Source organism: Ovis aries, chromosome 2, assembly GCF_016772045.2.
Source record: "Ovis aries strain OAR_USU_Benz2616 breed Rambouillet chromosome 2, ARS-UI_Ramb_v3.0, whole genome shotgun sequence".
In the NCBI taxonomy this organism is placed as follows: domain Eukaryota; kingdom Metazoa; phylum Chordata; class Mammalia; order Artiodactyla; family Bovidae; genus Ovis; species Ovis aries.
Genome location: NC_056055.1, coordinates 247,349,695 through 247,371,867, shown reverse-complemented (window position 1 = coordinate 247,371,867; position 22,173 = coordinate 247,349,695). Strand labels below are relative to the sequence as shown.

Sequence of the window (22,173 nt, the reverse complement as noted above, 5' to 3'; positions counted from 1 at the left end):
CAGGATCCGAGCGGGCCCCACATCCCTCACGACACCACCCCACAGACGCGTGACTTCCACCTAAGGAGGAGGCTGTGGATTTAAACCCGGACTTATACCTGGCTGGGGAGAAGCGCAGGTGGCCCCTGGAATTCGCGATTGTCCTCTGAAACGGGGACAGTCTTGTGCGGTCCGTGCCCTGAACCTGTGGAGTCTGTGCTAATTCTGATGTCAGAACTGAATTGAACTGTGGGACGCTTAGTTGGTGTTGAAGAATTGTATAATTGGTATGGGAGAAAAGCACACAGTTTGGTGTCAGGAAAAAAAACAGTATCACGCAATCACTTAAAAAATTTTTAATGGTGCCAACCGATTGGAGGAGACCCAAGGACGTCCAGGGTGCCTGCGGGGCTCTTGCTCTTGGCCTGGCCAGTGCTGCAGTTGTTTGCTGTGTGGCCGTTCACTGAGCTATAAAGGTACCTGCCGTGCATGCTTCTGTCTGCTACGTTACTTCATAATATGTAATAAGTCCCAAAGGTTGTATCCTAAATTTTAACTTTACTGGTGAGAAAAAAATACATCTAAGGGCTAGATCTGGCCCCCAGGGAGCAAGTTTGCAACCCTTCAGTGTTTTCTCCCAGGTGGAGGGCACCTGGCTGATGAAATGACCAGGGCGTCAGGATCCGTCTCCCAGCTGAGAAGAGCTGGCAGCAGGGGACGAGGACCGCCAGGGCACTTACGGTCCAGCCCCTCCTCCTGCACATAAGGTGTCGTTATCTGCATTACTCAGATGAGGCCCGCAAGGTCCAGGAGCCCCCAGGGAGAGGCCCCGCGTCAAGTCATCATCCTGGGACTTCCCTGGTGGCCCAGCGGTTAGGAGTCCGCCTGCTAGTGCCGTGGACAGTGAGTTCAGTCCCTGGTCCAGGAGGATCCTGCGTGCCACGGAGCAATGAAACCTATACACCAGGCTACTGAGCCCACATCATAGACCACAGGCCACAACTAAGGAAACCCGGGCACCCTAGAGCCTGTTCCCCGCAAGGGAAGCCCCCGAAATGCGAAGCCCATGCGTGGCAGCGAAGAGCAGCCCCTGCTCCCCATAACTAGGGAAAGTCCAAGCACAGCAACATAGATTGAGCGCCGCCATTAATTAATCTTTAAAAGTCATCATCTCATTAGGGGCCTCAACACCTCCAACAAATTTCCAACTCTGTTGATCTCATCTTCAAGAGCCTCTTGCAGGCCTCTGCCTGGAGCAGGGCAGGTGGGATCCCAAGACTTTCTCTGCGGCCTCTTCCACAGGGCCTCACTTGCTTTCATGACCTTGAGTCACTCTTGCTGCAATTTTAATTATTATTTTAACGATACTTTTCAAAGATGCTTGGCGGCCTTCGGGCACTAAGGTCTCATCAGCCCAAATTCATCCCCATTACTATGATTAGTATTTTATTAACAGTAATAATTCCCTGCACAGGCCATCAACTTGTCATTAGGTGATTTCAGAACACTGGTAGAGGCTGGCTCACAGCAGGTCAGAGGCAGCGTTTTGCCTCCCGTGATTAGAACTCAGCACATGCCATCAGTGGTCTCCATGACCAGGTCCGGGCGCAGAGATGGTATTTCCAGTGGCGCCTCCCACAAGAGGACGTTAGGCCGTACAGGATGCGGCATTAAACAGTGAGATGACCTCTTAGTCATTCTTTTCCCACATTTTTTTCTTTAAATTTGACCAGGAGAAAGTCTATCTCATTCTGTTTGTCCCTGGAACCTCTCCATGTCTCTTTAGCACAGACAGAACAGACCCCAGGCTTGGACCCTTGGGCTGGACCTGGTGAAAATCTAATGATGCCAGTTTGCTTTTCTAGGGTTATTTTCACCATCATCTTCTATTAAGGGATGTAAATTTTCCTTTTCAAATGAATTTATTTAAGTAATACAAGGTGAATCTAAAGAAAATATTTTTTTTTTTTTAGTTAGAGAAGAATTGCTTTAGAATATTGTATTGGTTCCTGCCACACAACGCAAAGTCATAATTTTATATATATATATATCTCCCCTTCCTCTTGAGCCTCCCTTCCCCCCTCCCAATTCCACCCCTCTAGGCCATCACAGAGCCCCAGACTGGGCGCCGTGTGTTATACAGCAGCTACCCACTAGCTATCTATTAGTGAGTATATGTCAATGATACTAAAGAAAATACTAAAGAAATAATAATCTGGGTCAGAGGTCAGCAAACTGTGGCCTGCATGCCGACTCTGTTGCACTGCCAGACTTTGTATGGTTCATGACCTGAAAATGTTTTTAATGACTGTAGAAACTGCTCTGTAACAGAGGGAGCCCAGTCTGGGGGAAGGGAGTGGAGAATAAAACGTGAAGAATATTTTGTGATACGTGACAAATATATGAAGTTCAAATTTCAGGGTCCAGAAACCAAGTTGAATTGGCACACATCCATGTTTATTGATTTACATTTTACCTAAGGCCGCTCTCCTGCCACAACGGCAGAGCTAAGTAGTTGCAAAAGAGACCAAATAGCCCACAATGTTTAAAATACTTATTATTTGATCCTTTACAGAAAAAGTTTTCTGACCCCTGGTTAAGGTGGTTGGCTGACACGGCCAAGATCTTGTGATGGTACCAGAGTGAGTCAATCCCTCATCAGAACTCTAGGAGGTTATCATCATTCGTTTCCACCCAGTTTACAGGTGAGAAGGAAACTGGGGCTCAGAGAGGTTTAGTGACTTGCACGAGGCCACACAGCCAGCCAGCAGAAAGTCAGAATGTGAACTAAGGTCAGACTCCAAAGGGGCATTTGGTGGGCAGGGCTGAACATCACGTATGCTTTGCTGATCTTTCTCGCCACCCATTCATTTTCTTCATGTCCCTCAAATACACCTAGTACTTTCTTTCAAACCTCTCTACCTTCGTTCAGACACCTCTTCTTCCTGTTAACTCCAGCAGGATAGCCCCTCCTCCAGGAAGTCTCTGCTATAACCCATCCCTCCCGGACCCAGGGCAGACTTTCCTCCTCTCCCATTCCCACACTGGTACCTGCGTGTCAGCGGATTTTTCATCTTTTTTTTTTCTTTTTACCTCATTGCACAGCATATGGGATCTTAGTTCCCCAACCAGGGATCGAACCTGTTCCTCCTGCATTGGAAGTGCAGAGTCTTAATCACTGGACTGCCAGAGAAGCTCCCATCATCATTTCTTGATGACATGGCTCATCTCCACAGCTCAGGAAACGCCCTGGAGGGCAGGGACGGCGTCAAGCACAGAGCCCTAATCACTGAGCAGAACCAGTCAGGCCCTCCTCGCCTCGAGCCTCGTCTCTGGCCACCTCACCTCCCGGTGCTTCTGCTTTCTGCTCCTGCCGGACTGAACCACCTGTAATTCCCCAAACCCTTTGAGTCAGCTCAGGCCTCTCTGCCTATGCACGGCTGTTCCTTCTGCTGGACCATCCTCCCTGCCCCTTCTGCACCTAACTCCTATGCATCCTTCAAAGCCCCAACCAGGCATCAGTATGGAGACTGCTGCATACCCCCTCCCACCCCGACAGAGCAGACCCTTCCCTCCCCTTGGCTCTTCCATGCCCCCCGGCCCTGGTGAGGCAGCAGGAAAGGAGGCTTAGCCTGCAGGCTCTGGACAGTCTGGGGTCCAGTCTGGCTCTTCTCAGCTCTAGTTCTCTGTCACTGCCCCAGTGACTGAGCCTTGCTCTGCCTCAGCTGTTTAGCCTATAAAATGGGGGCGGCAACAGAAGGTTGCTCCCGGTATCACTGTGAGGCTTGGATGAGACAACGCCTGGGAAGCCCTTACCTAGAGAGAGGCCCCATCACTGTCCGCTGTTTGATTTCTTTTGCTCACTTCTTTGTTTTTAATCTGGCTGCACTGGGCCTCAGTTGTGGCACACAGGACTTTCAGTCTTCACCATGTGGTGTGGGATCTAGTTCCCTGACCAGGGACGGAACCCAGGCCCCGGAATTGGGAGCACGGAGTCTTAACCGCTGGACCACCGGGGAGGTCCCAGCCTGTCCTATTACTACTGCACCATGATTCCGATTGTCAGATTCCGATTGTCAGCCCTCCAAGTGCTGGGGGCTCTGCGAGAGCCGGGAAATGGCTCTTGTCTCCGTGACTCCCCCGTGCCCTGCTCAGCAGATTGGGGTGAGATACTCAGGAAACATGATTTCCCTTCTCCTTCCCCCTCCTCAGCTCCACCCCCACCCCTACTGCCCTCTAGACAAAGCACACAGGCCCCAGGGTGGCACTCACCCTGCCCAAGTACAAGCCTACTTTCTCACGGGGGTCCCCAACACAAATCCAGGGCTGCAGGTTCCAGGCTCCCCAGGGCCACCCTGAGAGCTGCCCCCACAGCAGCCCTTCTAGCCCATTGCAAATCCAAAGAGAGTACCCCATAAACTTGGTTTATGAGCCAGGAAAAAGATCAAGACGCTTGCCTTGTTCCTGAGTCACTAAGACCACAAAGAAGGCCACACCAGTGTCCTTGTTCCCTGTCCAGCCACCAGGCCCTCTCCTGAGAGTGGACCACCCCCCCCAACCCCGTAAATCAGAAAAAAAAAAAAAAAAACACCTGCATAGCCAAAGGCACACCTAAATACTGTCCTAAATACTGTCCTTCATAGTTGGGTTCAGGGCCAACACGGCAGCAGGCAGAGCAAACCAAAGCCTTCCCCAAACCAGAGTCCCACACATCTAAGCGCGAAGCAGGCGGGTCAGCTGCTTGGCTGAGCTTAGTGACCCAGATAACCACGATGGTGAGATCACTCACCTAGAGCCGGACATCCTGGAATGGGAAGTCAAGTGGGCCTTAGAAGCATCACTATGAACAAAGCTAGTGGAGGTGATGGAATCCCAGTGGAGCTATTTTCAAATCCTACAAGATGATCCTGTGAAAGTGCTGCCCTCAATATGCCAACAAATTTGGAAAACTCAGCAGTGGCCACAGGACTGGAAAAGGTCAGTTTTCATTCCAATCCCATAGAAAGGCAATGCCAAAGAATGCTCAAACTACCGCACAACTGCACTCATCTCACATGAGAGCAAAGTAATGTTCAAAGTTCTCTAAGCAAGGCTTCAACAGGACATGAACCGTGAACTTCCAGATGTTCAAGCTGGTTTTAGAAAAGGCAGAGAAATCAGAGATCAAATTGCCAACATCTGTTGGATCATGGAAAAAGCCAGAGAGTTCCAGAAAAGCATCTACTTCTGTTTCATTGATTACTCCAAAGCCTTTGACTGTGTGAATCACAACAAACTGTGGAAAATTCTTCAGGAGATGGGAAAACCAGATCACCTGACCTGCCTCTTGAGAAATCTGTATGCAGGTCAGGAAGTAACAGTTAGAACTGGACATGGAACAACAGACTGGTTCCAAATAGGAAAAGAGTACGTCAAGGCTGTATATTGTCACCCTGCTTATTTAACTTATATGCAGAGTACATCATGAGAAATGCTGGGCTGGAAGAAGCACAAGCTGGAATCAAGACTGCTGGGGAAAATTTCAATAACCTCAGATATGCAGATGACACCACCCTTATGGCAGAAAGTGAGTTCAGTTCAGTTCAGTCGCTCAGTCGTGTCCGACTCTTCGCGACCCCATGAATGGCAGCACCCCAGGCCTCCCTGTCCATCACCGTCTCCCGGAGTTCACTCAGACTCACGTCCATCGAGCTGGTGATGCCATCCAGCCATCTCATCCTCCGTCGTCCCCTTCTCCTACTGCCCCCAATCCCTCCCAGCATCAGAGTCTTTTCCAATGAGTCAAGTCTTCCCATGAGGTGTCCAAAGTACTGGAGCTTCAGCTTTAGCATCATTCCTTCCAAAGAAATCCCAGGGTTGATCTCCTTCAGAATGGACTGGTTGGATCTCCTTGCAGTCCAAGGGACCCTCAAAAGTCTTCTCCAACACCACAGTTCAAAAGCATCAATTCTTCGGCGCTCAGCCTTCTTCACAGTCCAACTCTCACATCCATACATGACCATAGGAAAAACCATAACCTTGACTAGATGGACCTTAGTCGGCAAAGTATCGTCTCTGCTTTTGAACATATTATCTAGGTTGGTCATAACTTTTCTTCCAAGGAGTAAGCGTCTTTTAATTTCATGGCTGCAGTCACCATCTGCAGTAATTTTGGAGCCCCCAAAAATAAAGTCTGACACTGTTTCCACTGTTTCCCCATCTATTTCCCATGAAGTGATGGGACCAGATGCCATGATCTTCGTTTTCTGAATGTCGAGCTTTAAGCCAACTTTTTCACTCTCCTCTTTCACTTTCATCAAGAGGCTTTTTAGTTCCTCTTCACTTTCTGCCATAAGGGTGGTGTCATCTGCATATCTGAGGTTATTGATATTTCTCCCAGCAATCTTGATTCCAGCATGTGTTTCTTCCAGTCCAGCGTTTCTCACGACATACTCTGCATATAAGTTAAATAAGCAGGGTGACAATATACAGCCTTGATGTACTCCTTTTCCTATTTGGAACCAGACTATTGTTCCATGTCCAGTTCTAACTGTTACTTCCTGACCTGCATACAGATTTCTCAAGAGGCAGGTTAGGTGGTCTGGTATTCCCATCTCTTTCAGAATTTTCCACTGTTTATTGTGATCCACACAGTCAAAGGCTTTGGTATAGTCAATAAAGCAGAAATAGATATTTTTCTGGAACTCTCTTGCTTTTTCCATGATCCAGCTGATGTTGGCAATTTGATCTCTGGTTCCTCTGCCTTTTCTAAAACCAGCTTGATCATCAGGGAGTTCACGGTTCACGTATTGCTGAAGCCTGGCTTGGAGAATTTTGAGCATTACTTTACTAGAGTGTGAGATGAGTGCAATTGTGCAGTAGTTTGAGCATTCTTTGGTGTTGCCTTTCTTTGGAATTGGAATGAAAACTGACCTTTTCCAGTCCTGTGGCCACTGCTGAGTTTTCCAAATTGGCTGGCATATTGAGTGCAGCACTTTCACAGCATCGTCTCTCAGGATTTGAAACATCTCAACTGGAATTCCATCACCTCCACTAGCTTTGTTTGTAGTGATGCTTTCTAAGGCCCACTTGACTTCACATTCCAGGATGTCTGGCTCTAGGTGAGTGATCACCTCATCATGATTATCTGGGTCGTGAAGATCTTTTTTGTACAGTTCTTCCGTGTATTCTTGCCACCTCTTCTTAATAACTTCTGCTTCTGTTAGGTCCATACCATTTCTGTCCTTTATCAAGCCCATCTTTGCATGAAATGTTCCCCTGGTATCTCCAATTTTCTTGAAGAGATCTCTAGTCTTTCCCATTCTGTTGTTTTCCTCTATTTCTTTGCATTGATCACTGAAGAAGGCTTTCTTATCTCTCCTTGCTATTCTTTGGAACTCTGCATTCAGATGCTTATATCTTTCCTTTTCTCCTTTGCTTTTCACCTCTCTTCTTTTCACAGCTATTTGTAAGGCCTCCCCAGACAGCCATTTTGCTTTTTTGCATTTCTTTTCCATGGGGATGGTCTTGATCCCTGTCTCCTGTACAACATCATGAACCTTATTCCATAGTTCATCAGGCACTCTATCTATCAGATCTAGACCCTTCTCACTTCCACTGTATAATCATAAGGGATTTGATTTAGGTCATACCTGAATGGTCTAGTGGTTTTCCCTACTTTCTTCAATTTAAGTCTGAATTTGGCAATAAGGAGTTCATGATCTGAGCCACAGTCTTGTTTTTGTTGACTGTATAGAGCTTCTCCATCTTTGGCTGCAAAGAATATAATCAATCTGATTTTGGTGTTGACCATCTGGTGATGTCCATGTGTAGAGTCTTTTCTTGTGTTGTTGGAAGAGGGTGTTTGCTAGGACCAGTGCATTTTCTTTATTAGTCTTTGCCCTGCTTCATTCCGCATTCCAAGGCCAAATTTGCCTGTTACTCCAGGTGTTTCTTGACTTCCTACTTTTGCATTCCAGTCCCCTATAATGAAAAGGACATCTTTTTTGGGTGTTAGTTCTAAAAGATCTTGTAGGTCTTCATAGAACCGTTCAACTTCAGTTTCTTCAGTGTTACTGGTTGGGGCATAGACTTGGATAACTGTGATATTGAATGGTTTGCCTCTTGATGAAAGTGAAAGAGGAGAGTGAAAATCTTGGCTTAAAACTCAACATTCAAAAAAACTAAGATTGTGGCATCTGGTCCCATCGCTTCATAGCAAATAGATGGGGAAACAATGGAAACAGTGACAGACTTTATTGTTTTGGCTCCACTATCATTGCAGATGGTGACTGCAGCCGTGAAATTAAGACGTTTGCTCCTTGGAAGAAAATTTATGACCAACCTAGACAGCATATTAAAAAGTAGAGACATTACTTTGCCAACAAAGATCCGTCTAGTCAAAGCTGTAGTTTTTCCAGTGGTCATGTATGGATGTGAGAGTCGGACTATGAAGAAAGCTGAGCACCGAAGAATTGATGCTTTTGAACTGTGGTGTTGGAGAAGACTCTTGAGAGTCCCTTGGACTGCAAGGAGATCCAACCAGTCCATCCTAAAGGAGATCAGTTCTGAATATTCACTGGAAGGACTGATGTTGAAGCTGAAATTCCAATACTTTGGCCACCTCATGCGAAGAACTGACTCATTAGAAAAGACCCTGATGCTGGGAAAGATTGAAGGTGGGAGGAGAAGGGGAGGACAGAGGATGAGATGGTTGGATGGCATCACCGACTCAATGGACATGAGTTTGAGTAAACTCCGGGAGTTGGTGATGGACAGGGAGGCCTGGCGTGCTGCAGTCCATGGGGTCTCAAAGAGTCGGCCACAACTGAACAACTGAACTGAACTGAGACGTAATTTGCATACCACAAGATTCACCCACAGGGAGTAATTCTATGTGCTCTATTATATTTTACGGAGTCGGGCCACCATCACCACAATCCAACATTAGAATGTTGTCCATTTAGAGCCACTCTCCAGTCCCTACCGCCAGCACCCCCACCAGCCCCAGGCATTCTTGAAGCTATTTTACATCTGTATAGATTTGTCTATTAGGACATTTCACATAGATGGAATCCTACAGCATGCAGTCGTTTGAGGCTAGCTTCTTTCATTTAGCATGCTTTTGAGTTCATCCATTTTGTAGCGGTTTCAATATTTCGATCATTTTTGTATTCTATGGAATGGAAACATCAGGCTTTGTTTCTCCATCCACCAGATGAGGGACATTTGAATTGTTTCCATTCGGGGCCATCATGAATAACACTGCTATGAAAATTTACGTGTGAGCTTTGGGTGGGTACAAGTTTTCGTTTTTCTGAAGTGGATAACTAAGGGTGGAATCACTAGGTCTTAGGCTAACTCTGTGTTCACTATTTTGAGAAATTGCTTTTCCAAAGCAACTGCACCATCTCACATTCCCACCACCATGCATGCAGGTTCCATCTCTGCCCACCCCTGCTGACACTTGTTATTGTCTAGTGGGCTGAGTCGTGTCTCACCGTGGTTGTGACCTGCATTTCCCTAACGACTAAGGGTGTAGAGCCGCTTTTCGTTTGCTTACTGGCCATCTGTCTATCTTCTTTGGACGTGTATCTATTCATATTCCTTTGCCCACTTTTTAACTGGGTTATGTGTCTTCTTCATCAGTCCCCTTTTACAGATTAAAGGACTGAGGCTCAATGAGGCAGAGCAGCTAGCCCAAAGCACCACAGCTTGTGGGGGGACCAGGAGCCTGACCCCTAAGTGCTGCCCTTGGCACCACTGCGGGCCACCTGCAGATCCCCATTCCCTTATTCCCTGTGGGCATGTTTGGAGCTTGTTAGGACTTGAATGGCTCTTTGGAACCGGGGGACTGAAGGGGGACTGGGGGACATCTCTCTACCTTTAGAAGTCTGTGATGCCCAGAAAGAAAAGCGCTTGGCCCCTCCCCAGCAGCCTGCGCCCCTCCGCAGCACCAGGACCAGGTGACAGCAGCGTCATTCTCGCAGGTCCTCAGCGTTGGAGGACACGTGTCCCGGACCTCGCGGCTGCACCCCACGCTCTCCCCTGGCTCCCGAAGCCTCTCCACCCGCCTCCCTCTCCGCCCTGCATTTGGGAGCCCAGCCCGCTGTCTCCTGACCTCAGGGCTTGGCTCAGCTTCCTGGCCCCTGTTCTGGCTTTTTCTCCGCGGTCTCCCAGCCCTGCCAGCCTGACCCAGCTCTCCTCCAGAAGCCCCCTCAATCAGTCCTCTCAGCAGACAGCGTGTGTGCACCTGCTCAGAGCAGGACGGCAGGGCCCAGAAAAGACGGGATGTGGTCTGTGCCCTTGATAGGGCGGATGAGGCACAATCGTAAACAGTTGAGAGCCAGTGGCGGCTTTGCTTTCTCAGTTTGTTTAGGCTGTGCTGGGTCTTCACTGCCACTCGGGGGCTTTTGTCTGGTCCTGGTGAGCAGGGGCTGTACTCTCTCATCGCCCTGCAAAAGCTCCCCGTGACGGGCTTCTCCTGTTGTGGGGCAGAGGCTCTATGGTGCACGGGCTTAGCAGGTGGGGCACATGGGCTTAGCTGCCCCACAGCGCGTAGGATCTTCCCAGAGCAGGGACTGAACCCAGATCCCCTGCACTGACAGGCAGATTCTTAACCCCTGGACCACCAGGGAAGTGCCGCCAGTGACGTTTTACAGGAGCCGTAACAGATGAGAAAGTCTGTGCGAGGAATTGCGGGGTGAGGGCCAGGAGGCAGAGGGGAACACAGACAGACTCCCCGTCGGAGGGCAGAGGCAGGCAGGGCGCGCCGGGACGCAGGAGCAGCAAGAGCCGTGGCGGGGAGGCGCGAAATCCGCTCAACTGCGAGCAGCTCGGGGTGCTGGTGTGAAGTTCGCACCTGGGATCTGGTAAAGCTGGGGTCACGGAGGGCCTTGCCATACAGAGGAATTCAGAGCAGTGGGAGTGAATAAGGGTTTGAAGATGGGGATGGACTTGGTCAAGTCTGTGCTTTAGGTGATCGGTGCCATCAAGTCCAGCCCACGACTCACACGCGGAATTCTGTGGCTGCCGGCCCATCCCGCTTCCCAGCCCGTTCACTCTCCTGCTCTCCTAGAAGAGCATTTCACACCTCCTCTCTCTCGAAGCCCAGACGCCTCTGCCTCGTCCTCCTCCTCAGCTAAGAGCCTTCCTTCCTATACGCTAAGGAAGCAGAAGCAACCAGAAGGGATGGCTCACATCCGTCCATCACTTCATTCCAGTCTAGGTGGCTCTGCTCCGCACTCCCACCGTGGTGTTAAGTGAACTCTCCAGCTTGCACCTGAGTCCCTTTCCTCCATCTGTGCAAGGGAGCTGTCTGTCCTCCCCTATTCAAGGACATCGCCCTGTCAGCTGGCCCCTGTCTGCTGGGTCATTCTCATCACCATACATATCACTATCTCACCGTAAAGTAATTTCTCAACAGTTTTTTTTTTTTTTTTTTGACCCTGCATCCCCTCCAGCAATGGGCCCATTTCTCTGATCATTTTCACGGTACAATGTCTCAAAAGAGTTTTGGATGTTTCTCTAGCCACATTCAGTTTAAAGAACTGAATCAATTCAAAGAATCAAACTGAACACGGAGCGGGAGATTATAAAAAATACCAAGGCTTTCGGCTTTTGGCTCGGAGGAGGCAAAGGTGCAGCTTTCTTTGCTCGTCCCAAATCTGGGTTCATCCAACACCGGCCGCCTCCACCATGTCGCCTAAAAAATAATAATAATAATGAAAATGACCATGGACATTTGAAAAAGAACCAAACAAAACTTCTAGGATTGAAAAACATATCAAGTGAAATTTAAAAATCAATGGCGGGATGAAATAGCAGACCATATAGAGGTGAACAGATAATTGGGAAAACTGAAGATATCTTTGAAGAAACTTATCTAGAATGTGGAACAGAGAGATAAGATTATAAACTACAGGAAAAAAACTAAAGACATGGAGGATCAAATGAGAGGCTGTGACACACACTTCTTTGGAGTTCAGTGAAGAAGGCTGAAAACAGCCCTGCAAAAGATACCCGTGTCCTAATGCCTGGAACTTGTAAACGTTACCATATATGAAAAGTGGCGAAGGGGGGAGGAATCTTTGCAGATGCAAGAAAGAGTCGGAGAACAGGGAGATTAGCATAGATTATCCTGAGCCCCTAAATGCTATCGCTTGTACTCTTATGAGCAGGAGATTTGACAACACACAGAGAAGTCTACAGGGAGACAAAACAGAGAGAGGTTTGAGGACACCGCCCTTCAAGCCTGGACTGATGCTGCTACAAGCCAAGAGGGTGGCGGCCACCAGGCCCTGTGAGAGACAAGGAAGGCATTCCCCCTTCAGCCTCGAGAAAGCACGGCTCCACTGACACCTTGGTTTCAGCCCAGCCATATTAGTTAGGACTTTCGGTCTCCAGAACTGTGAAAGAATAAATGTCTGTGGTTTTAAGTCACCAAGTTTGTGGCCATTTGTTAACAGCAGCCGGAGAACACTCATAATGGGAGAGACGCTTAGCTGCAAAGATAACAGCGGAGAATTTTTTACAATTGATGAAATACTTGAATCATATGTATTGTAATACGTGTAACACAGTAAACGAAAAGAAAGATCGAAGTTTAAATTCACATGCATGTATAATATAATGCACCTGCAGAATAACATCGTCAAAGAGAAAATACAGTCAGAGGGGAAACAACAGATGGTTAACCAAGAAACATGGATGCTTGGACAGCTGACTTTTCAGTATTAACAACTATAGCCAGAAGACAGTGGAATAATGTTTTCAAAGGGACAAATAATTGTCCTATAACGAAAATAATTGTCCCTAAGATTGTATACCTGGAAAAACTATCTTTCAAGAACAAAGACAAAATCCTCAAATGAATAAATTGGGTGTCTTGACACCAATACAGTCCACGGGGTCACAAAGAGTCAGACACGACTGAGCGACTTCACTTTCACCACATATAAACTTTCATCAAGAGTAAGTCAGACAGAGAAAGACAAACATCATAAGATATCACTTGTGGACTCTAATAAAAAATGACACAGATGAACTTATTTACAAAACTGAAATAGACTCACAGGTCTCAAAATCAAATGCACGGTGACCAAAAGGGAAGAGTCGGGGGACACGATAAATCAGACGATTGAGATTGAGATACATACTGAGCCGTCCTGCGCTTTGCCGTGCTAAGTCGTTTCAGTCGTGTCCGGCTCTGCAGCCCTCTGGACTGCCAGGCTCCTCTCTTCATGGGATCCTCCAGGCAAGCGCACCGGGGCAAGTTGTAGTTTCCTGCCTCCAGGAGACCTCTCTGACTCAGGGGTCAAAGCTGCATCTCCTGCGTTGGCAGGCAGGTTCTTTACCACTCGCACTACCTGGGAAGCCCACCATGTATACTGCTACATACAAAACAGATGCCTAAGACGGGCGTGCTGTATAGCACAGAATTCTACCCAATACTCTGCCATAATGCATATGGGAAAAGAACCTGAAAAGAAAGAAAAAATACGTATGTATAACTGATTCACTTTTCCGTATATCTGAAACTAACACAACATACTAAATCAGCCATGCACCAATTAAAAATTTGAAGCAACTCTCACCCAGGGAACTTTAAAAAGTGTACATCAGGTTGAAGGGAAATGATCCCAGATGTACGACTGGAAATGTAAACTAGAACAATGGGAAAAAAGGGCAACCGTGCAGGGAAATATAAACCAATGTTAATGAAATAAAGTATAATTAATTAATTATATTAATTAATTAATAGAAATTAATTAATGCACAGATTAATTTATCATTCAATGCAGTTTCAAATAAACTCTCAACCAGGTGTTCATGACATAGAACAATCTCTTTCTATAATTTATAAAGAAGGACAAAGGGCCAAAAGGAGCTGAGACATTCCTGAAGAATTACAAGGAGCAGGGCTTGGCCTACCAGGTTTCAGCACACACAACATCCAGTGACCTCTAAGCCTTGGTTTAAAGCCCTGGTCTTTGGAGTAGTGTGGCCTTGGCTCAGAGGCAGACACATGGGCCAGGGAGCAGATGAGCGAGTCCAGAAACAGACTCGAGCATAACCGAAATGTGATCTAGAGAAGAGTGGTTTTCAAAAATAATGCGGAAGATGAACTGCTCAATACAGAGAGCTAGAACGGCTGCTTATCCGAAAGGGAAAACCTGAAATTAGATCCTTATTTATATAAAATCAGTTCCTTTGGCTAAAGACCTAAACACGCAAGGCAACGTTTTAGAAGAAAGTAGAGAAAACTATGTTCTCAGGGGAGGAAAGGACTTTTTTAAAAGCACACAAAAAAGCACAGATCTCATCGGTGAGTTCCACGGCGTTAAGAACAAGAATTTCTATTCACCAAGACGCACCATTTAGAAAGCGGAAAGGTAAGCCACAGATTGGGAAATGACTAGTTGAAATACATGTACTTTACAAAAGATCAAGATCAGAGTATATGAAAAGCTCCTAAAGAAACAATAAGAAAACGATGGCAGAGCAGAAAAAGACGAGAGCTGTAACCTAGCATCGCACAGACAAGGAGACAGCGTTGCCAATAGACATTCAATCTCACTGCGAATCAGGGAGATGCAAACGCAAAACCTCCACAGCGCACCAATCTACACCCACCAGGTTGGCGCCTGCATCAAAGACTGACAGCACCAAGTGTCGTCAGGGTTGCGGGACAATGCAGGCTCTGTACACTGCTTTGGGAGTGTTAATTCACGCAACCACTCTAGAGAGAAACTTGGCATTGTCTGGTCGAGTTCAGGTGTGCGTATCTTCCAACCCAGCATTTCTATTCCGTTTGCCTCACCTAGAAACTCTTACACACGTGCATCAGGGGGTGCAATAAATATTAACGGCAGCATCCCTACGTCTACCAAGAGAAGAATGGAGCCGTGACCTGTGGCTGGTTTGTACAGTAGAGTGCATCACGGGAGTGAAAATGCACGCGTGACAGCTCTACTCAGCCGTATGAGTGAGTCTCATAAACAAAATGCAGATCAAAAACATGCGTGCTGCAGGAAGATGCAGACAGTTCAACTTCATTTCTCCAAAGTTCAAAGGCACGCGAAACTAGGCAACGCGTTTCTCAGGACTGCATCCATCTGTGAGAAAACTACAAAGAAAGGGGCAAAGAAGTGATAAATCCCAAACTCAGGGTACTTATTGCCTCCAGATGAGAGGAAGAGGCAGATCAAGGAGAGACATGGGGAAGCTTCAGGAGTTAATAATGTTGGCTCTCCTAAGTTGGATGCTGGGTATATGCATTTATTATTATTTAATTTATATGTTTACATGGCTCAGTTCAGTTCAGTTGCTACGTCCAACTCTTTGCAACACCATGGACTGCAGCACGCCAGGCCTCCCTGTCCAACACCAACTCCCAGAGTTTACTCATACTCATGTCCACCGAGTCAGTGATACCATCCAACCATCTCATCCTCTGTTGTCCCCTTCTCCTCCTGCCTTTAATCTTTCCCAGCATCAGGGTCTTTGCTAATGAGTCAGTTCTTCGCATGAGGTGGCCAAAGTATTGGAGTTTCAGCTTCAGCATCAGTCCTTCCAGTGAATATTCAGGACTGATTTCCTTTAGGATGAACTGGTTGGATCTCCTTGCAGTCCAAGGGGCTCTCAGTCTTCTCCAACACCACAGTTCAAAAGCATCAATTCTTTGGTGCTGAGCTTTCTTCACAGTCCAACTCTCACATCCATACATGACCACTAGAAAAACCATAATTTTGACTAGACGGAACTTTGTTGGCAAAGTAATGTCTCTGCTTTTTAATATGCTGTCTAGGTTGGTCATAACTTTTCTTCCAAGAAGCAAACGTCTTTTCATTTCAAGCCTACAGTCACCATCTGCAATGATTTTGGAGCCCCAAACCAAAGTTTCTCACTGTTTCCACTGTTTCCCCATCTATTTCCCATGAAGTGATGGGACCAGATGCCATGACCTTAGTTTTCTGAATGTTGAGCTTTAAGCCAAATTTTTCACTCTCCTCTTTCACTTTCATCAAGAGGCTTTTTAGCTCCTCTTCACTTTCTGCCCTGAGGGTGGTGTCATCTGCATATCTGAGGTGATTGATATTTCGCCCGACAATCTTGATTCCAGCTTGTGCTTCATCCAGCCCAGCGTTTCTCATGATATACTCTGCATATGTTAAATAAGCAGGGTGAGAATATACAGCCTTGATGTACTCCTTTCCCTATTTGGAACCAGTCTGTTGTTCCATGTCCGGTTCTAATTGTTGCTTCTTGACCTGCATACAGATTTCTCAGGAAGCAGGTCAGGTGGTCTTGTTTTCCCATCTGTTGAAGAATCTTCCACAGTTTGCTGTAATCCACACAGTCAAAGGCTTTGGCATAGTCAATAAAGCAGAAGTAGATGTTTTTCTGGAACTCTCTTGCTTTTTCAGTGATCCAACAGATGTTGGCAATTTGATCTCTGGTTCCTCTGCCTTTTCTAAAACCAGCTTGAACATCTGGAAGTTCATGGTTCACATATTGCTGAAGCCTGGCTTGAAGAATTTTGAGCATTACTTTGCTAGCATGTGAGATGAGTGCAGTTGTGCGGTAGTTTGAGCATTCTTTGACATTGCCTTTCTTTGGGATGGAATGAAAACTGACCTTTTCCAGACCTGTGGCCACTGCTGAGTTTTCCAAATTGGTTGGCATATTGAGTGCAGGACTTTCACAGGATCATCTTGTAGGATTTGAAATAGCTCCACTGGAATTCCATCACCTCCATTAGCTTTGTTCATAGTGATGCTTCCTAAGGCCCACTTGCCTTCTCATTCCAGGATGTCTGGCTCTAGATGAGTGACCACACCATCGTGATTATCTGGGTCATGAAGATCTTTTTGTATAGTTCTTCTGTGTATTCTTGCCACCTCTTCTTAATATCTTCTGCTTTTGTTAGGTCCATACCATTTCTGTCCTTTATCGAGCCCCTTTGCATGAAATGTTCCCTTGGTAATTCTAATTTTCTTGAAGAGATCTCTAGTCTTTCCCATTCTATTGTTTTCCTCCATTTCTTTGCATTGATCATTGAGGAAGGCTTTCTTATCTCTCCTTACTATTCTTTGGAACTCTGCATTCAAATGGGTATATCTTTCATTTTCCCTTTGCCTTTAGCATCTCTTCTTTTCTCAGCTATTTATAAGGTCTCCTCAACAACGATTTTGCTCTTTCGAATTTCTTTTTCTTGAGGATGGTCTTGATCACAGCCTCCTGTGCAATGTCACGAAGTTCCATCCACAGTTCTTCAGGTGCTCCATCAGGTCTAATCCCTTGAATCTATCTGTCACTTCTACTGTATAAGCGTAAGGGATTTGATTTACATGGCTGGATGTCCTTAATTTAAAAAAGGAAACGCAGGGTATTCCCTGGCAGCCCATCGGTCAGGGCCCCTCGCTTCTCCTGCAGGGGACGTGGGTCCGATCCCTGGTCAGGCAGCTAAGATGCTGCATGCCAAAACAAACAAGTAAAACTGAAAAAGTGAAGCAGGAAATGAAGCTGCCACGCGCAGGCACCCATACCTCTGGTAACCGTGAGGATGGCGTGGAATCCCGAGAGAGAGACTGGAGAGGGGGGACCGGCCACGAGGTTTTGCCTCTCTGGGGGCTTGTGAGTCTCAAACAAAATCATGAGTGTTAAAATGCTGAAGAACGATGCCTAGCCCGTGATAATAAGGTCTATAGAAGTGTTCACTCCTATTGCAGTGATGAGGGTTTGGTGGGAGATGATGGTCATGGGAACAGGAGGAAAGGAATGTGAGAGATCTGTGCAGCTGAGGGTGATTGAATCGGGGCGGGGGCGAGAGAGTCAGTAATGACAGTATCATTTCATTGTATGTATTTCATGGCAGTGAAAGCTCTGAGTCCTAACCACCGAACTGCCAGGGAATTCCCTTGTATTTCTTAGCACACTTAGTATTTGCGGAGAACCAAGCAGGGAGCAATAGAGAAGCAGCGGAGGGGGCTTGCAGACCGGGTGGTTGTTGGGCATGCCGTGACTGGGTCACGTGGATGAGTCCCTCTGTCTTGGCGGCCCTGGGCCTTCACTGCTGTGCATGGACTTTCTCTCGTTACGGTGAGCCGGGGCTACTCTCTGGTGGCAGGGAGTGAGCTTCTCACTCCAGCGGCCCTTCCCACGGCAGAGCGTGGACTCTAGGGTGTGCGTGTACCAGCAGCTGTGGTGCTCAGGCTTAGTTGATCCACAACATGTGAAATCTTCCTGATCCAGTGATTGAACCGGTGTCTCCTACAGGTTGGCAGGCGGATTCTCAACTACTGGACCGCCAGGGAGGTCCGATGGGTATGTGTGTGCGCACTGCCCTGAGAAAGCTGGACTGGAAAAGTTGTCTAAAGGAGGGGAAATCAAGGATTTGCTAGAGGCACCTTCCCCAAGCCTGTCCTTGGAACCAGGGGCAGACGCCAGAGCTCATGGTCAAGGCTGCTGCAGCCCTCAGGAAAACTCAGAGTCTAAGCATTTCCCTTTGGGGCTCGCTGCAGAACCCTCCCTCCCTGCCCTTCAAAATGCCAAGCCTCTTATCTGGGGAGGTACACACATCTTTTGGGGCTTTGCAGGTCACTCAGTGGTAGAGAATCCACCTGCCAGTGCGGGAGATGAGGGTTCAATCCCTGGTCTGGGAAGGAAATGACAACCCAGTCCAGTATGCTTGCCTGGAGAATTTCACGGACGGAGGAGCCTGGCAGGTACCGTCCATGTGGTTGCAGAGTTGGACACGGCTTAGCGACTAAACGCTACCCTTGGAAGTAAAGCACATTCGTGCCAGAACCCTGTCTCTGTGGGCCTCAGGGGAATCTGACTCCTGAACTGGGCTCTCCGAGGACAGGGTCTTTGAAGATGCTCCCAGGAGCCCTGGCCCTCCCAGCCACATGTCGAAGCTAACCTTGACGCGGGCTGCACGGTCCATCCCTTCCCCCGCCCACTCCCACTCAGACAGCATTCCCTCCCTCTTACCCTCCCAAAGGAAGGGAAGAAATGATCATCAAAGGCTAGTGGCCGCTGGAGAGGCAACACCAAGGGCCGCTCCACGCTCGGGAGGGAACGCTGCATCTCCTCCTCGTGGTCTACATGGTCAGAGAAACTTCTCCAGTAGCCAATTACAGATGTGATGCCTGAAAGCATAGTCTTACGGTGTGTCTTCTTGTTACTGGAACCGTAGATCAGTTCCGGAAGGGACCTCAAAATGTCATCTGGGCAGCTGTGCCTCTGAAGACCAACCTGGACCAGACACATCTCCTCTGTCTCTGAAGGTGCCTATGAGGGAAACGCCGCTGATGCACTCTGGATAAGAAGCTGCTCTTGAAAAGCCTTGAGGCAAAGGGGACCTGTCAGGAACATCCTGCCTCAGGCAGCCTGCAGTGGGTTCCCATTTATGGAAGGCGACTGGGCACTGCGAATCAAAGGCTTTAAAATAGCTTCATCCCACATAGTTTCCGAATAAAATGATCCTAAATAAACAACTGGACAGCTGAATTAAGATGCACTTACAAGGTTGTAGATAACAGAAAGAATATAAATGAGCTATGTGAGGATTTAAATGCATGGCGGTAAATGCAAGCAGCACAGACTATTAAATACACCCATTAAAAAAAACTTGGCTTGACAGAGAAAGACAAATATCATATGATATCATTTACATATAGAATCTTAAAAAAGCGATAAAAATCAATTTTTATACAAAACAGAGACAGACCCACAGACATTGAAAAGCAACTCATGGGGGGAAAGCAAGTCAAAGGGGAAAAGGGGGGAGGGGATAAATCAGGAGTTTGAGATGAACATAGACACACTACTGAACATAAACTAGATAACCAGCAAGAACCTACTGTACAGAACAGGAAACAATAGTCAATATTGTGTAATAACCTATAAGGGAAAAGAATCTAAAAAAAGGATATATGTATGTATACTAAATCACTTAACACCTGAAACTCACACAATATTGTCAATCAGCTATTCTTTGGTATTAATTAATGAAAATAAAAATAAGTAAAAAGTGAAGAAAAAAAACTTGGCTTGAGAGAGTATTTATGACATAGAGACACACTCAAAACATAGCATTAAAAAGCAGGTCATAAAACAGAATGTTTAATAGTCGATTTTTTATTTTTGAAGCATAGGAAAATACAGAAACGATGAGAAGCATGTGTAGTAAGATCTCAATAACGGCTTCTTTGGGAGGTAATATAGGTATTTTACCCTTCATTTGCATAGCTGTACTTTCAGAGGCTTTGCAATGAATACAGATTAGTTTTAACTTTTTAGTTATGCCAGTAATGCACGAATATGGAATTCAGGGTGACATCTTCAAACGAAACATGTAAGGTCAGCAGGTCTCTAACCACCACCCGACCCAGGGCCCATCCTGTTCCGTTAGTGACCACGTGAGGAGTTCACGATCCTGCCTTTGAATCTTTTTCCTATGCATTTTGCATGGGTGTATGTGCATTTAACACACTTAGAAACAGGCAGCATTCTTTCAGGATTTTGCTTTCCCATATTCGATGTTATAATGTATGTACTGCACTGATGTGTAACTTGTTTGCTTTTTCACTTACCCGCAGACCTAGGAGGTCTTTCCGTGCTGGTATAAGGAGATCCGCATACTTATTTAACTGCTGCATACTGTCTCCATGGCGGATCGCAGTTTGTCTGCCCATCCACAACTGATGGACATGTGGGTTGTTTACAGTCTCTGACATACAAACACTGATGCCTTGAAATCCTCACCCAAGCTGACATACGTGTAGGTACATACTCACTTCTCTAGAGATTTCTTTTTAAAAAATTTTTATTTTAATTGGAGGCTAATTACTTTACAATATTGCGGTGGTTTTTGCCATACATTCACATGACTCAGCCGTGGCTGTACATGTGTTCCCCATCCTGAACCCCCTCCCACCTCCCTCTAGAGGAGCTTTCTAAGGAACCAAAGCTATAGTCATGCACATTTTAAATTTAAATGGGTAACCCCAAAGTACATTCCAAGAAAAAGATTCGCCAGTGGATTTTCCCGCTAATAGTATTTAAGATACCTACTCCTTGCCAATACATGACCTCATCATCAATCTTTTAAATTTTTTGTAAGAAAATAGGATTATTAAATGTCATCCTGTTTGACCTCCACCATCTGACACTTGGCTGGATCTTTACTGTCCTCCAAGCGCCCAGCAGCCTTTCTCCCTCACAGTTCTGCACTCAGGGCCCTGGGTGGCTGGGGTCACGTATCTGAAGGCTGGGCAAGGAGTGCGAGTGGGCTGTAGAGGAGAGGGGAGGTCCCAGAAATGCAGGAATCATTTCCCATCACCAAGCACCACACACGGACTACTGGTCTACCTCCAGAACAAACGTCAGCTCTGCCTGCCTCTTCCGACTCTGTCACCACCGTTCGAGACCCAGGCATCCTCATCCATCACATAAACCCTGAAACTGTCTGCCATTGGCCCCCTCTTCCACTCTTGCCCTTGCGATCCTGTTCGTTTCCCACCCAACAGCCAGATGAAGCTTTCCTGAAATGTAATTCAGATCCTGTCACTCCCAAGCTCAAAGGCTTCCAATTGCTTCCTGCTAAACTGGGAATTATACCCCAGCCCTTTTCCAGGGCTGCAGAACCCTGCACCCTCTGCCCTCCCCACCTCCACTGACTTCTTCTCTGCTCCCCGCCTTGCTCACTACTGACCAGACACCCAGGTTGCCCTTCTACTCCACAAAAAAACCCCAACTTCCCCCAGGGACTCCAGGGTCCCTGTCCACCTTGCTCCCTCTATCAGGGACACTCTTCCCATGCTGACGTCCACTCACCTTTCAGATCTCAGCTTAAATGCCATGCAGTCTAAAATGGGTCTTCCCCAGGTTGTTCTAATTTTCCACGTTTTGCTTTCATGGCGCCCATCACAACCAAAATGCAGAAGCTTATCTGTGTGCTTGCTTCCGATACTTCAAGTCCGTCTCCCCACGAGACTGGGAGTCTGTGGGGGGTGGAGTCTTGTCCACCATTTCTTTCCTGTATCTCAGTACCTAACGCAGCGCCCGGCACATACGATCAATAGATGGCTTGATGAGGAGCGAATGCACGGATGGAAGGACGCACAAGAAAGGGGGAGAGGAGGCATCCTAGGAGCTGGGGAGGAAAGGTCGGGGAGTCAGGAGGTGCTCAAGGGAACCCTTGATCAG

At 47.0% G+C, this 22,173-nt stretch overlaps 1 long non-coding RNA gene and 1 pseudogene across 1 annotated transcript in view; both read right to left on the bottom strand.

Annotated features, from left to right (window-relative positions):
• Window positions 1-10,057: 10,057 nt before the first annotated feature.
• LOC121818790 (uncharacterized) overlaps window positions 10,058-22,173 on the bottom strand; it is a 36,079-nt gene continuing 23,963 nt past the window's right edge. Inside the window, exons 2-3 of the long non-coding RNA XR_006058910.1 lie at window positions 13,116-13,438; window positions 10,058-11,662 (exon numbers count right to left, since the gene is read on the bottom strand). This is a non-coding gene — a long non-coding RNA (uncharacterized LOC121818790). The remainder of the gene's footprint in view (window positions 11,663-13,115; window positions 13,439-22,173) is intronic.
• LOC114113459 (small nucleolar RNA U3) lies at window positions 18,925-19,128 on the bottom strand (annotated as a pseudogene).